The sequence below is a fragment of the Tenrec ecaudatus genome, chromosome 9 (genome assembly GCF_050624435.1).
Source record: "Tenrec ecaudatus isolate mTenEca1 chromosome 9, mTenEca1.hap1, whole genome shotgun sequence".
NCBI classification, from domain to species: Eukaryota; Metazoa; Chordata; class Mammalia; order Afrosoricida; family Tenrecidae; genus Tenrec; species Tenrec ecaudatus.
Window position 1 is genome coordinate 5874380 of NC_134538.1, and position 13650 is coordinate 5888029.

Genomic DNA, 13650 nt, shown 5'->3' on the forward strand with positions numbered 1-13650 from the left:
AGGCAGGGGCTGGGAAGTAAAACACCTTGCTCTTGCTCTTTCGTGCCTGCTCCCTTTGGGCCCGGGAGAGGAGGCTGACCACAGATCAATCTAAGCGGAGCAGAATTAATTTCCTAATTATGATAAAGAATACTTGCTGGTCCAAACCTCAGGCAGCCTCTTGCCAGGTCAGCAGTTGGCCCAGCTGATGTGTGGGCAGCTGAGGAACTCCCTTTCTAGAAAGCTGTGGTGCTTCCCAGCTGGGCTCTGAGAACTTGGGTGGCCTTGGAGAGCTGAGGGAGGAAGTTTGGATTCACCCAGAGGACCGCTGAAGAGGCCTGGTAGTCTCCTTCCACAAAATCAACCAGTGAAAACCCCAGAGCACTGCTCTACTCTGACACATAGGGTCACCAGGGGCAACTGGGTACTGGTCTGTCTCACGCCCTGGGCTAGAAACCAGGCAGAGTCGTCTGGGGTGCGAGACAGCCCGCAGTCAGGTTCAGGACAGTGTTGGGGTAGAGAAAGTCTGCCTCCCTCGCCAGAGGTGACCAGTGACTAATTGGTGTCCAATCCTCAAGGGCAGGCCCTGGATCCTCGCCATCCCAGGGCTCCTGCTCAGCTGGGGGAGACAGATGAGAGACAGCAGAATTGGGAAGAGGGCTTGGGAGGAAGTGGCTGGATGTACTGGGGGTGGGGAACCTGAGGTGAGAACCATCACCCCAGTCAGGGAAGCCTTGCTCCTGGATAGTGATGTCAGAGCAGAGACCAGGAGGAGGCAGCCAGAGGGCGATGTGCCCCAGGCAGGAGCACAGCATGGGAAAGACAGGGTGCCCTGAATGGGCTGGGGATGTGATGTCCCAGAGATAGACCATGGACTTTACATGCTAGCAACTTCTGATTCTAGGAGGACAAAGATTTCCCCGATAGGAGTTGTTGTGTGCATTGTTGAAGTAACCTCAGCGTATTCCCTTTGGACACGACAATATAGCAAAAATGGGCCACAGCATAAAAGCCATTGTGTCCCTCCTGCCGTCTTTGCTCTCTGTCAACAGCTTGGTGGTGTTCACCCTCCTAGCCAGTTGCCCTCACTTCTGCCCTGATACCTGGCCACCCATACCCACCAGAGTAGAACTGAACTTCACAGGGATTTCAGGGATGGATTTTTTTTTTTTTGGAGAGCTGCTTGCCAGGCCTTTCTTACATGGTGCTTTGGGGCAGACTCCAACCTTTCTCTTAGCCGAGTGCAGTAACCATGTTCAGCACCCAGGGACTCCAGTCCTCCTCCTTACATACAGTTTGCTTTTCACGCAGTTTGAGTCATACGGGGTACTCCCCAGCCTCCACCGCTTGGTGGAGCATGGCAACTCTCCCATTCCACAGCAGGATAATATTCCATAGTTCAGCCAAACCTCCATATTTCACTTTTCTGTCTCCCTAGTGAGAGCCATTGGGGTGTGTCTTTCCCCCTTGCAGGTAAGGCACACCCTCAAGCATGCGTCTTTCTGTGCAGGTGTGATCATTTCACATTTGTATGGCTCACAACATGCCTTTTGCCCAGTCTTAAGCCTTCTCTTCCCATGACAGAGCCTGGAGAGAATTTCTAGATATCCCCCACCCCACCCACCACATTTTCGTTTTAGTTGTCCCTGGTGACACAAACAGGTAGCACTTGGCTACTAACTAAAATGTAGGTGGCTCAGATCTACTTGGCGGTGCCTTAGAAGAAAGGCTTGGTGGTTTGTTTCCAGAAAAATCAGCCACTAACAACCCTGTGGGCGCAGTTCTACTCTGCCATTCACTCTCTGGGTCGCCGTGAGTGGAGGTCACCTGGTGGCAGCTGGTTTGGTTTGGGGTTCTAGCTGAGGTGATGGATGAAAGATAGTCTCCTTATTCCTTTAAAGGGAAGAAGCAGTTTCCAGTTTATTTGGGCTTCCTCTGTTGGAGTCTCACCCACCTGTGTTTTTCCAGAAGAACAATTCCAGGCTTAGCCAGTCTGCTTCTGCCTTTCACTGGTCTCCAACTCCAGCCGAGTGCCTGTGTTTCAGCATCCTGCTGCCAGGCTGCTGCGTTGTGCGGGGCGTGAGAAAGCATGCAGGGAAGTTTGTTTTATGCTGGAAAGCTCCGCAAACAACTGGGGGCATTGTTTTCGTGGGCCTGCTGTCCGGAGCCCAGGACATTTGAGTGTGCCGGTTCTGCACAGCTAGTGCGGCCAGGGAAGGGGGGAGGGGGTTAGGGTGATTCTGCCTCTTTGAAGTAGAGGGGCTTTTTTTGTTTGGGGTGGGGGCATCTGTCTGGCATCCCCTGTTACATAAAAGATGCAGGCCTCTGAGAGGACTGGACGCCCCTCTCTGAGTACTGGCTGAGTCCTCTTTCCTTCCAGAAGAAGTGTAGAGAATTCTCCAGTGATTCATCCAAGCCAAACTCACTGCCACTGAGTCATTCTGACACATAGCAACCCTATAAAACAGGCTCAGAAAGAGGCATCAGCCATCCAGGGATTGAGCCCTGTGTACCTGTAGGGAGAGATCAAAGGTTGGGGTTCTGAGAACTTTGTGAATTTCCATGTAAATTACTTTGGGGTCCTTCGGATTTCAGGAAGCTTCTAGACAAACAAATATACTTAGTGGGCCCTTGAACTTGATTTGGAGACAGGAAGGGAAAGTTGTGGAGAGGGGCCATGCACCTGGAATAGTGATACCCTGTTTCCCTGAAAATAACACAGTGTCCTTTTTTTTATTATTAAAAAATTACATGAGGCTTTATTCTGAAAAGAATTTTTTTCTTTTTTTAACATTTTATTAGGGGCTCATACAACTCTTATCACAATCCATACATATACATACATCAATTGTATAAAGCACATCCGTACGTTCTTTGCCCTAATCATTTTCAAAGCATTTGCTCTCCACTTAAGCCCTTTGCATGAGGTCCTCTTTTTTCCCCTCCCTCCCTGCTCCCCCCTCCCCCCTCCCTCATGAGCCCTTGATAATTTATAGATTATTATTTTTGTCTTTTCTTGCCCTATCCGGCATCTCCCTTCACCCCCTTTTCTGTTGTCCATCCCCCAGGGAGGAGGTCACATGTAGATCCTTGTAATCGGTTCCCCATTTCCAACCCACTCACCCTCTACTCTCCCAGTATCGCCCCTCACACCTCTGGTCCTGAAGGTATCATCCACCCTGGATTCCCTGTGCCTCCAGGTCCCATATGCACCAGTGTACAACCTCTGCTCTATCCAGACTTGCAAGGTAGAATTCGGATCATGGTAGTTGGGGGAAAGGAAGCATTTAGGATCTGGGGGAAACCTGTATTCTTCATCGGTGCTACATCGCACCCTGACTGACTCATCTCCTCCCCTAGACCCCTTAAGACAGTATCTTATATTAATTTTGCTCCCCAAAATGTGCTAGGTCTTATTTTTTTCAGGGGATATCTTATTTTTCCATGAAGAATATAGTACACATTTGTTGTTGAACAACAAAAAAGGACATTTATTACCTGTATATGGTACAGTAGCAGTTGTCATTACAAGCCAGGATAACCAGACAAACTGTGAATCCTGCAGTATCAAGAATTTCTTGTTACTACCATTATTTCCATTTACAACAATCTATGGTACATTTACTCATAATTTATGGTATATTTACTCACACTTCCTGTCTGGCTGCGCTGTGGCCAACAGTGAGCTGTGCAGGGCACCCACCACTATGGTCCAGGGTCCAGTTACGGTAGCTTCAGTGGGCCTTCTTATCGGGGAGGTCTTATTTTGCGGGGATATCTTACTTTCGGGGAAACACGGTAGGTAGTACAGTAGGCGGCAGAGATGTGGGGAAATGAGAAGGGCAGCTGGAGCTCGGGCTCTGGATACCTGGGCCCATGGTCCCAGGCGGCCCTGGTCCCTGTGGCCCAAGCTGGTGGCCTGGTTTTTCCAGGCTCCCTTGAAGTCCCTCCCCCAGGTGAGCTCTGCTCTCTGCCACCCCAGGGGAAGCAGTTCCAGGGTTGGCTGTGATCCCCTGCTTCCTGAGGATGACTCAGACCTAAGCCCCAGGGAAGGGTCCTATCAGCTTACAGGCCTGGCCTGCTTAAACCCCCCTGGGAGAGAGAGCTGGTAGAGGGAGCATGGGTAGATAAAGATGAGGGTGGGGAAGGGGGCAGGGGGTCCCTCCAAGGGTCCTAGTGGGGGCCCTGCTTTTGCACTTAGTTTCTGAGCCTGAAGCAGCAGGGAGGAGTGGGACGGGAGCCGGTGCAGGCGGCAGGGTTTTGTGTTAGTCTGGAGGGAACCTCCTGACTCATGGTTGAGATTAGTCATGGAGGCCGAGGGAGCGGGGAAGGGGGGGAGGCAGGGCCATGCTGCGGGCAGCCATGCTCCCGGACAGTACTCAGCCAGCCGGAGCGGAATCACCAGGTTTCCTCGCATGCACCAGGGTCAGCCAGCGTATCTGTGTCGACGGAAGCTGTGGTGGCTGTTTTTGCCACTCCAGCCAGGACTTTCCCTGGAAGGGCACTGTTTCCTCCAGACAGCCAGAGGCCCTTGCTGAGAGAGCACTTCATGACGAGCTGGCTGTGCAACTCTGCCATCAACCGGGGCAGCAGTGAGCCCTGGCTGGTCCCCGGCCTTGAGTCCAAGTGGGAGCATCGCTTACCACATCTACTCCCCCTCTGCTAGGCAGCGCTCTGTGGCCGGCTCTTTCATCCTCCACCCCCACCCCCGTTTTCCAGATAAGAGGGGGCGGCTCAGAGGACTTAAGTCTCTTGGTCTAGTGACCAGGTAGAGATGGCTGTACTGGGATCGAGATCAGAGAGTTTTCCCACCTTACCCCTCCTGTTGTGGTGCTCAGGCCTGCACCCCCAGGGTGTGTCCTGTGATTGGTGGGGCGCCCTCCAGGACAGAGCTGAAGGCGCGCTTTCCCATCTAGCGTTTCAGATGTTTGAGTCTGAACCACCTTGGTCAGACGGCAAGTAATTCCGCAGATACGCGGACTGCTCACCCACCTTTAAAGGGTCTCGGACTCAGTTCGATCCTTAATTCAGTGACTGTTGCGGTTGGTCTATGGTCCCTTCCGCAGTGTGTGCTGCTTAGAAGCTGATGTAGATCTGGTGGGCGATGACAGACCACAGTAGGAAAAAGCTTACCTACCGCCCTCCAGTGGGTCCCATGTTGGATAGCTCACCACAAGATCAGCAGTTCACGCCCAGTAGCCCCTTGGAGGGGAGGAGACGAGACTTTGTGCTTTCGGGAAGGTTGACAGCCTCAGAAACCCATGGGGTTTTCGGTATCTAATGGCCAGAGTGCCCGTATGTGACCCAAACCTTCAGCCCTTGGTCAGTAGCTAAGCCATCACTATTTGCCCCACCCAGGGACTCTGGCACACAATGGTGCTACATGGACACACATGTGGGACCCAGGGAGGGTAAAGTTGAGCGATCAGAGGGGTTTGAGAAGGAGGAGGTGCCAAGGAGAAACGGGGAAGTGCCAGCCAAAGCCCAGAGTGAGCCCCGGGGAGTAGAGGGGAGGGCAGGGCAGGAGTTGGTGGTGAAGGTCGAATAAGAATTGGGTTTCATGGTTGCGAGGCTGTGATCTAAGTAAGCAGTCTTCAGCACGATGGATGGCGGTGGAGAAAGGTTGGGTCCAGGGACGTGAACTAACCTGGCTGCAGTGGTAAGGCCCTCATCGTCTCTCTCTGCTGGTAGAAGCAGGAAGGAAGGCACTGACGCAAGGCTGTTCAATGGCACGAGATGCTAAAAGTGCATATCTAAATCAGTGCCTATTATGGACACCATGCATTTGACTATAAATAGGCACGCATGTGTAATTTCAAGAGACGAAAAAATGATCGGCTGCAAAGCCCAAGTGCAACAGCCTGTGTACCTCCCTGTACTTTGCTTTGGGAGCTCCCCCCCTCCCCACTGCAGACCACCACAGGCACTCTGTCATTTCGAGGAGGAGGTGGGAGGAAGGCATCTGATAATGACAGGAGAGGAGCCGGGCAGAGCCAGGTTATTAGAAGGAAGGCAGGCTCCTGGTGACTGGGGAGGCGCAGCTGTGGATTAGAGGGTGCTGGTGGCACTGTGGCTTAGGCATTGGGCTGCTAATCACAAGGTCAGTGGCTCACCTGCCACGCCTCGGGAGAAAGGTGAAGCTGGGCTTACTAGAGAGAGTCCTGTATGTCGGGACAATGGCTCCCGCAGCTGTCGAAGCAGACAGGCTCCGAGTCTGCGGGCCGCATGTTAGACTGGAGAAGACCCTGTAACGGGCCCCTCTGGATTGGAATGAACTCAACGGCAGTGGGTTAGGTTGTGGTTGGTGGCAGCAGTCCCTGCTGACTGCCACTCGGGCAAGCTGGGGAAGAGGACAGGGACCCCAGCATGCAGGTGACTCCATCCAGGCTCACTGACCCCACACTTCCTATAGAAGTCTCTTTTTCTCAAAGCTCATAAAAGGCATACTTAAAGTGGAAGAAAAAGAAATTCTGCCAGCTCACTTTACTCAAAGTACGATCTGGGGAGTGGTCCTGAAGGCCTGTTCATGGTTCAGGACGATTTTCATGATGGTAATGTAGCTGCACAGAGTTGTTCTCACCCCTGACTGACGGCGACCCCATCAATGAAGCAGGACACAGCTTAATACTGCGCCACGATGGGGTACAGATCAGGCCATTGGGATCTGTAGGGTTTGCCTGGGCTGGTTTTTGGAAGTCGGTTGCCAGCCTTCTCTTCCTCCTGGAAGCTTTGCTGAGACCCGGTTAGCATCATCGCTGTTGGGAGCATCCACTGTTAAGTACACTGGCAGGGATTGGAACGGACCGCCAGGGATTCGACTCCTGCATCACCGCGGCCTCATTCATGATACTACCAAGACATTATTATTCCTTTTGGTTGTTTTTTTGTTCCTGTTCTCCTGGGCACATCGCTGGGTGGAGTGAGGTTTTCCAGAATGACCAGTGCACGAAGCCGCAGAGCGATGCTGTTTTCGAGTGCTAAGGGATCCATTCAGAGGGTGCAGCTTGCCAGCAGATCCTCCGCCAAGGACGCAGGAGGCTCCAGCCGCAGCTAACTGTGGACCCTCCCACTTGTCAGCTGTCCCCTCTGTAGATTCCCAGCCTAGGAAACCTTGTGTCGCAGCTCCAATCTGCCCTGCAGGGTCACTGTGAGTCAGAATCACTCCTTGGAGCACAACCACCAATAGGTATTTTTAATCCCTCAGTTTCGGTATCAAATACGGTGTGTATGAATAAACCATACCAACAGGAAGTGTAGGATCCTTGAGTGGTTTTAGGATTGTTTAAGAATTCTGAGGTCAAACCATTGGAACCCCTAAAAATGTGCAGCCATGCGGCAGGCCTCACGCCAGCTGTCTGCGTGTGTCTCTCCCACACCATCCTGCAGCACTACTGTGAAGTTGAAGTACTGATTTGTGGACAGTACACAGGTCTCACTGGTGTCTGGGACGGAATCCTGTCATAAACCCAGACCTGTTCTGTGCCCACCATCCCTCCCGCCATAAGCAGTCGTCACGTGGCTTGGCATGGCAGCCCCTCCCTGTGTGCCAGGAAGGCCACTGTGAGGTGTCGGGGAGGCAGCAGGGTGCTTGGGAAGCCAAGAGTTCTCTCACTTGCTATCACTGCTGCTCAGACACATGAGGTGAAGGCGGGGGAGTTGGGGGGTGAGCATCTTATCTCCATGGACAGCCCATAGATGCCAGTGGAATGGGAACTTAAGATGCCACATGGCTCTGCATATGGGCTCCAGCCCTCCCTTCTCTGAGCCTTGATCCGCCCATCTCACAAGAGGCTTCGTAAATGCTAGTTGAGATAGTACTTGGAAAGCTCCTGGCACAGTGCCTGCACTACTAGTGCTATTTTTAAGGCTTCTGTGCAGCCCTGGTGGCGTGGTGGGTACTCGGGAGACAAACAGGCTTGCTACTCCCGTAGCGAGTTACAGTCTTGGAAACTACAGGGACAGCTCTCCCCTGTTCCAGGCTGGCCGTCGGTCACAATTGACTCGATGGCAGCGAGTGTGGTTTGGGTTTGGTGCATCTGGCAGAGCCCTGCTGTGGTGGTGGGCCACACTGTGGGGACTAACAGCGAGGTTGGCAGTTGGAAGCCCCGAGGTCCCCGCAGGAGGCAGAAGAGGCTTGCTGTATCTAACAGGAGTCGCAGTCTCCGAAGCCCACAGAGCAGTCCTGCTGGGGCTCTGAGTTGGAACCAACTCCATGCCATTGGAAGTGTGAGTGCATCTGGCACAAGCTCAGCAGAGTCAAATTCTTAATAGAGGGACATACAGCGAGAAGCCAAGTCTCTCCAACCGCCCTTCCTGGGGTTGCTCTTGTCAGCCAGTTTCTTGTCCGTCTTCCAGAGATAGTTTCTGCATCTGTCCACAGGTGTACACTGTGTGTGAGTAGGTTGTCCGGTTTGTAATATACATGAGTTAGCATCCTGTACACAGCTCTTATTGCAGAACAGGAAAGCCAGTTGTTTTGTGTTTAAGCAGCTGGGTAGCCCTCCACTCTGTGCATGAATCAAGGTTTATTTCTGGTGCTTAACTGCTAACTGAAAGGTTGGACCTTCAAGCCCGCTCGCCTGGTGATCGAAGCAGAAAACCCAGCGGTTGACCCCCCTACGGAGCACAGGTGTACTCTGACACATACAAGGCTATCAGGAGTTGGAATGGACTCAGGCAACAGGTGGTCGCGCCTGTGAGCTTTGAGGCTGCGTCCTTCCTTCCTGGCACAGGTGTACATGTAGCCGAGGGCAGATTGGCCAGGAGTGCAGGCGCTGGGACAGGTGCATGCATGCCAGCGCGCTCTACAGGGCTTGTACACCCTTCCCTCCGTAGCTCCCCATTTTCTCTCGATGGAGAGAGAGAGAGAGAGAGAGAGAGAGAGAGCTGGGCCCAGGGCTTTAGGAATTAAGAAATACTCTAATTCTGGTTCAGTGCTAACCCTCACAGCTCAGGAAAGAACCCAGCTTCCGGGGACTTCCGGCCAAATAAAAAGAGCCAGTGCTCTGCCCGGAGCGTGACACCCGCCACGCAGCTCATACACAAGCCAGGGTGCCATTAGTGACTCCTTCTGTGGGCCTTGGGGACCCTTCCAGGACCCAGGCAAGAGTAGAGACAGCCCCTGCATGTCCCCAGCACCCCGCCACTGTGCCAGAAGCTAAGCAGGTGCAGCTGAAGAGGGAGGAGTCCGGGTGATGGTGTCTGCTGTGAGGGGCTGCCCTGTGTGCCCTGTCTCCCACTTGTCTCCCTCTTCCTAAGGAAAAGGAAACAAGTTAGTCCAACAGATGGCCGGCCCCCAGGCGGAGTTCCCGGTCTCTTCTGTGCTTTGAGCCCTGGTGTCCATTTCCTGCCTTGCTCCGGCGGGAGCAGCAGCCAGCCTTGCAGATGCCTCCCGGCTCTCGTGGCCAGAGCAGGCCCAGGTGGTGCCAGCAAGCCCGCGCGGCAGAGCTGAGAGGAGGGCAGGGGCTAGAGGCAGCATGAACAAGTCCTGGAGCACATGGAGCACCCAGCCATCTCTCCTGGACGCTGAAGTCCGCCTCTTTGTGGCAGACGCCGTGTAAGCATGAGTGGGCGGAACAAACGGGTGCTGGAGGGCTGCGAGGTGGAGGAAAGGTCTGCTTGCAGAAAACCTTGTGCAGCTGTCCTGCTCTGACACACTTTGTGATCACCGGCAGTCAGTGTCACCGCCAGCAAACTGTTTCAGCAGGTGACATTTGTGGAAACCAGAACTTTAGAACAGTGTGACATCAAAAAATGTAATTCTCTAAGGAATTTGCTCAAGATAACGGTCATTCAGGAAAAGCAAAGCTGCTCACTGGGTGGCTGGCTGTTAAATCTGTGAATGAACAAGAACATAACAATTGGGGTTAACCTTTATGTCTCCAAACTTCCGGAGGGAACAGAAGTCCCCTCTCCTTGCTCACTTGGTCCCCGCGGTCTTTGCAGAGTAAGCCTCTCATCAGTCTTTGTTCAGTCGTGAGTGAAAGGGAGGAAGCTAGAAACTGGAGAGTTGGACACTGTAAAAATTAGGATTACACACATAATATTAATTGGTAAAAGCCTTAGTCAAAATCAGCATTCTGTTTGATATTTCTCAACCACGTTTATATGGTATTCTTTCATGCACAGGAATTTTTAAAGAATGTGTGTGTGCATGCGTGTGTGTAATTCTCCCCAAATAAATTTCACTGCCATGTGGTTTCTGTGTATCCATTTACAGACGCGTGTGTTGTTGACACGTGCCGTTGACTTGATTCCCGCGTATAGCTGCGCCGTGCGGGCTGCAGGCTGGATCCGTAGCGAGCACAGAGTGCCTGGTCTCCCCGCTGCCGCGTGAGTGTGAATCCACCGTCATATTACTTAGCAGCGGCTAAACTGTGGAGCCAGCCGCTAAGGCTCCTCACTAGCTATGCAAGGGGGCTTTGTAAAAAGTTTGTGGGAAATTAAGATTTTCTAAAAAGTGGGATTTTTTCCCTCGAACCTTTTGAAGTCCCCTCATGTTTAGCGGTACTCCCCCCCCCCCAAAGTAAGACTCTTTGCATTCTCACCAGGAACCAGTTTTTGTCCCCTTTGGAGCACTGAGGCGCCCTGGTGGCGTAGGGGTGATATGTGAGACTGCTAACCCAAAGGCAAGTAGTTTGAAGCCACTCTCTACTCTTCAGGAGAAAGATGGAGATTTCTAGCCCGCTGATGAGTTGGAGGCCCGGAAACTCGGGCATTTCTGCTGTGTCCTATAGGCTCCCTTTGAGCTGAGTTGTTTGAAACTGCTGGCATTGTTGGACAGGCAGTTAATTACTAGCTCACGGTCGGTAGTTCAAACTTGAGCCACTCCAGGGGAGCAAGCTGAAGCTGTCTGCCCCGTAAAGATTTACAACACCTCCAGAACCCGATAATCAGGCCCCTCTGAATTGGGATCCACTGGGGTTCCCACTGAGAGAGCAGGATGCTGGGCAGAAAGGGTGCTGACCATGCAGGGCAGCTTCGTCTGTGGGCTGGCTGCACCCCGCCTCCCTAGGGGGAGGGCTCTGCTGGCTGGCATAATGCCTCAAAACGATATAAAAACGAGCAACGAACCCCTTGGTGGTTGGGAACTGACAGGATACATCCATGGGTTGACTGTTGGCTTTGAGTTTTTGGTCAAGGCCTGGGAGATTGTCGGATCCTAAACGGCCCCTTCCCCTATGGTGGCCTGTGACTGAGAGGCTGGGGTCTCCGCTCTGCCCAGGGCGGTACTGGATTTGCACTGTTCTTGATGCACCCTAGGGAGCCGGTCCGTGACCCACAGTGGGGGGCCGTGGGACATGGGGGCGTTTAGTCTCTCAGCAAGCTGGTTGATGGAGGCCACTGGAAGGAGCCAAGGGGAAGGGGCCGGAGGCCAGAAGCTAGTGTTGGATGTGAGGTTGACACCCCATAGACTTTTCTTCTAGCCCTGTTGAAGAGCTCAACAGAGTGAGACTGGTCTGGATTAGATGACTGCCTTTCCCCAGCCTCTTAGCCTTGGACTCTCATGGCAGTGAGAGAGAAAGAGAGAGAGTCTGTTTGGGAGGGGTATGTGGTTCCTGAGCTATGCCCCCAACCCCAGGGGACCTGGGCACATTGCCCAACATCTCGCCGCCCAGTGTCCTCACCTGTAAAACGCAGATAATGATCGTAGCCCGGCCCACTAGGAATAGAGAGCTCATGACGAAAACCACTGAGCACAGTGCTGGCATACGGTGGTTATTTATTATTAATGCTGCCGGTCCTTTGTCGTGGGTTTCACAGTGAACTGGGCAGATAGGATGTTCCTGCGAAGAAGCTTGGTTTTCCTCTGCAGTTGTCGATTATACATTTTAATGTCTGCGATGTAGAGCTAACCATGGTGTCCTGGTCTATTTGCACACACCTTTTTGAACTTTCACCCATTGCTTGTGGACTTCTGTCTTCTTATCTGCAGATGATGGGAGTAGTGGGCTCTGATAGGATTGCACTGTTCTGCCCCCCCCACCCCCCACCCCCTGCATGTGCAGTCAGGTGACTGCTCTGGCCAATGAGGCGTGATCAGAAGTGTTGTGCACCCTCCCAGCCAAGCATCGACTGTCAGCGCGCCACGCTCCAGAGCGTGCCTTCTTCCCCTGGCAGCATTCAAGACGGTGGCTGCTTGTCATCGGGTCACTGGGAGGGACAGTGCTGAGGATTCCCGGACTTCCCCGGACCTATGGTGCAGGTGTTCTGAGCAAGAAATCTGTGCCTGCCCTTTTAAGCCACCGAGATTCAGGGCCTGGTTCCCACAGCACAGCCCATCCTGTCCTGGTAAACACCACCCAGGGCTTGCCCAACTCAGCTGCAAGGACTAAACCCCCCAATCAGGGAGGCAAACACTGGTTTCCGAGCAGGCTCGCGGGCTTCTGTGTTCATTCCCAAGCAGGCTCCCTAGCTGATTTCTTGCGGCGAGTGTTGCTTCATCTTCCAGCAGGCTTTCACAGCCCCTGCCCTTTTACCTCCCGACCTTTGCCTTCTTTGGAAGGCGGAGCCTGCTGCCCTGAGTAAGGCCACCGCCGAGCCCATCCTTCTAGCAGCGACACTTGTGCTTCTGTGAGTGGAGCTGGCCACCCGTCTCAGTAGTACCTGTCAACTTGTCACCATGGCTTTGGCTCCCAGGACAGCCTGTGAGGACTTGGCTCTCCACCCCAGAAGCTAAAGCGTCACCCCTTGCTCCACGTGTGCAGAACACTTGGGGCATTAAGTCGAAAGGCTGGAGCCCCGTGGAGAAGGCACTGGCTCCTCTGGGGCTCCTTGGACCCCGCTTTCCCTTCTGGCTCTTGGCAGCAGGCAGACAGTGGGTTCATCCACATGGGGTTTGCCCTGCGATTGGATGGCCATGCTGAGCATTTGGGTGGTGGGGGAGCTCCCTTGAGAGGGCATGCTGGCTCTGTTGCTCCTGCTCCTGCCAACAGGCACGTAGCCGACGCTGTGTCGGGAAGGGTTGGCATGCTGGCCTCCACAGGCCCTGGCCCACCCGCCCACTCTTCCGGGCAGCAGTGCCCTTCAGGCGCACTTGGGTTCTCCCTGAAGCGGAGACCTGTTTGTGACCAAGCAGTGCTTGTGGGAATGCCCTAACCTCTTCTCTGAGCCCCGCTCCATTCTAGAACCTACCCTGTGGCCAGCTCATTCCCCAGGGGCATGGGTGGGGGTCTGAGGGCAGGGCGGTGAGAGGTGCCCCCAAGCAGCCTGACCACATGAGACCAGAAGACATGTATGTTCCTGTCATTTTGTGGCAGGTTCGAAATTGTTTCACCAAACAGAAGTGCATACGCACAGTCGGGATGGAGAGGCAGTGCAAACGACGTTGACCTGCTGCACTTAAATGAAGAGTATGTTTTGTTTTTAACATGCATGCATGTTGCTGTTGTTTGTTTTTATAGCGAAAGGGCCATTGGAAAGTAGACGGGGAAGGGCATCGCACGTGTCCCCTCACCGAGTGTCCAGAGTGATCCGCAGCTCTGATTCGGTAACAGTGACCATTCTTATTTTGCTGCCCGCTTCCTGGGGATGGATGCCGGGTGTGTTTTCCCGTGTGGGCTTCCTGACACTGGGCTCAGGGTCACCACTCAGCTCGACTCCGCCCCCTTGGGAAATTCCTGCTCAGGTAACAGGTGCAGCACTCACGGGCACACCGCTGTGAGATTTATC

At 53.5% G+C, this 13650-nt stretch overlaps 1 protein-coding gene across 1 annotated transcript in view; it reads left to right on the forward strand.

The window, feature by feature from the left end:
- KLHL25 (kelch like family member 25) overlaps nucleotides 1-13650 on the forward strand; it is a 38403-nt gene that overhangs the window by 4225 nt on the left and 20528 nt on the right. The window lies entirely within an intron of this gene.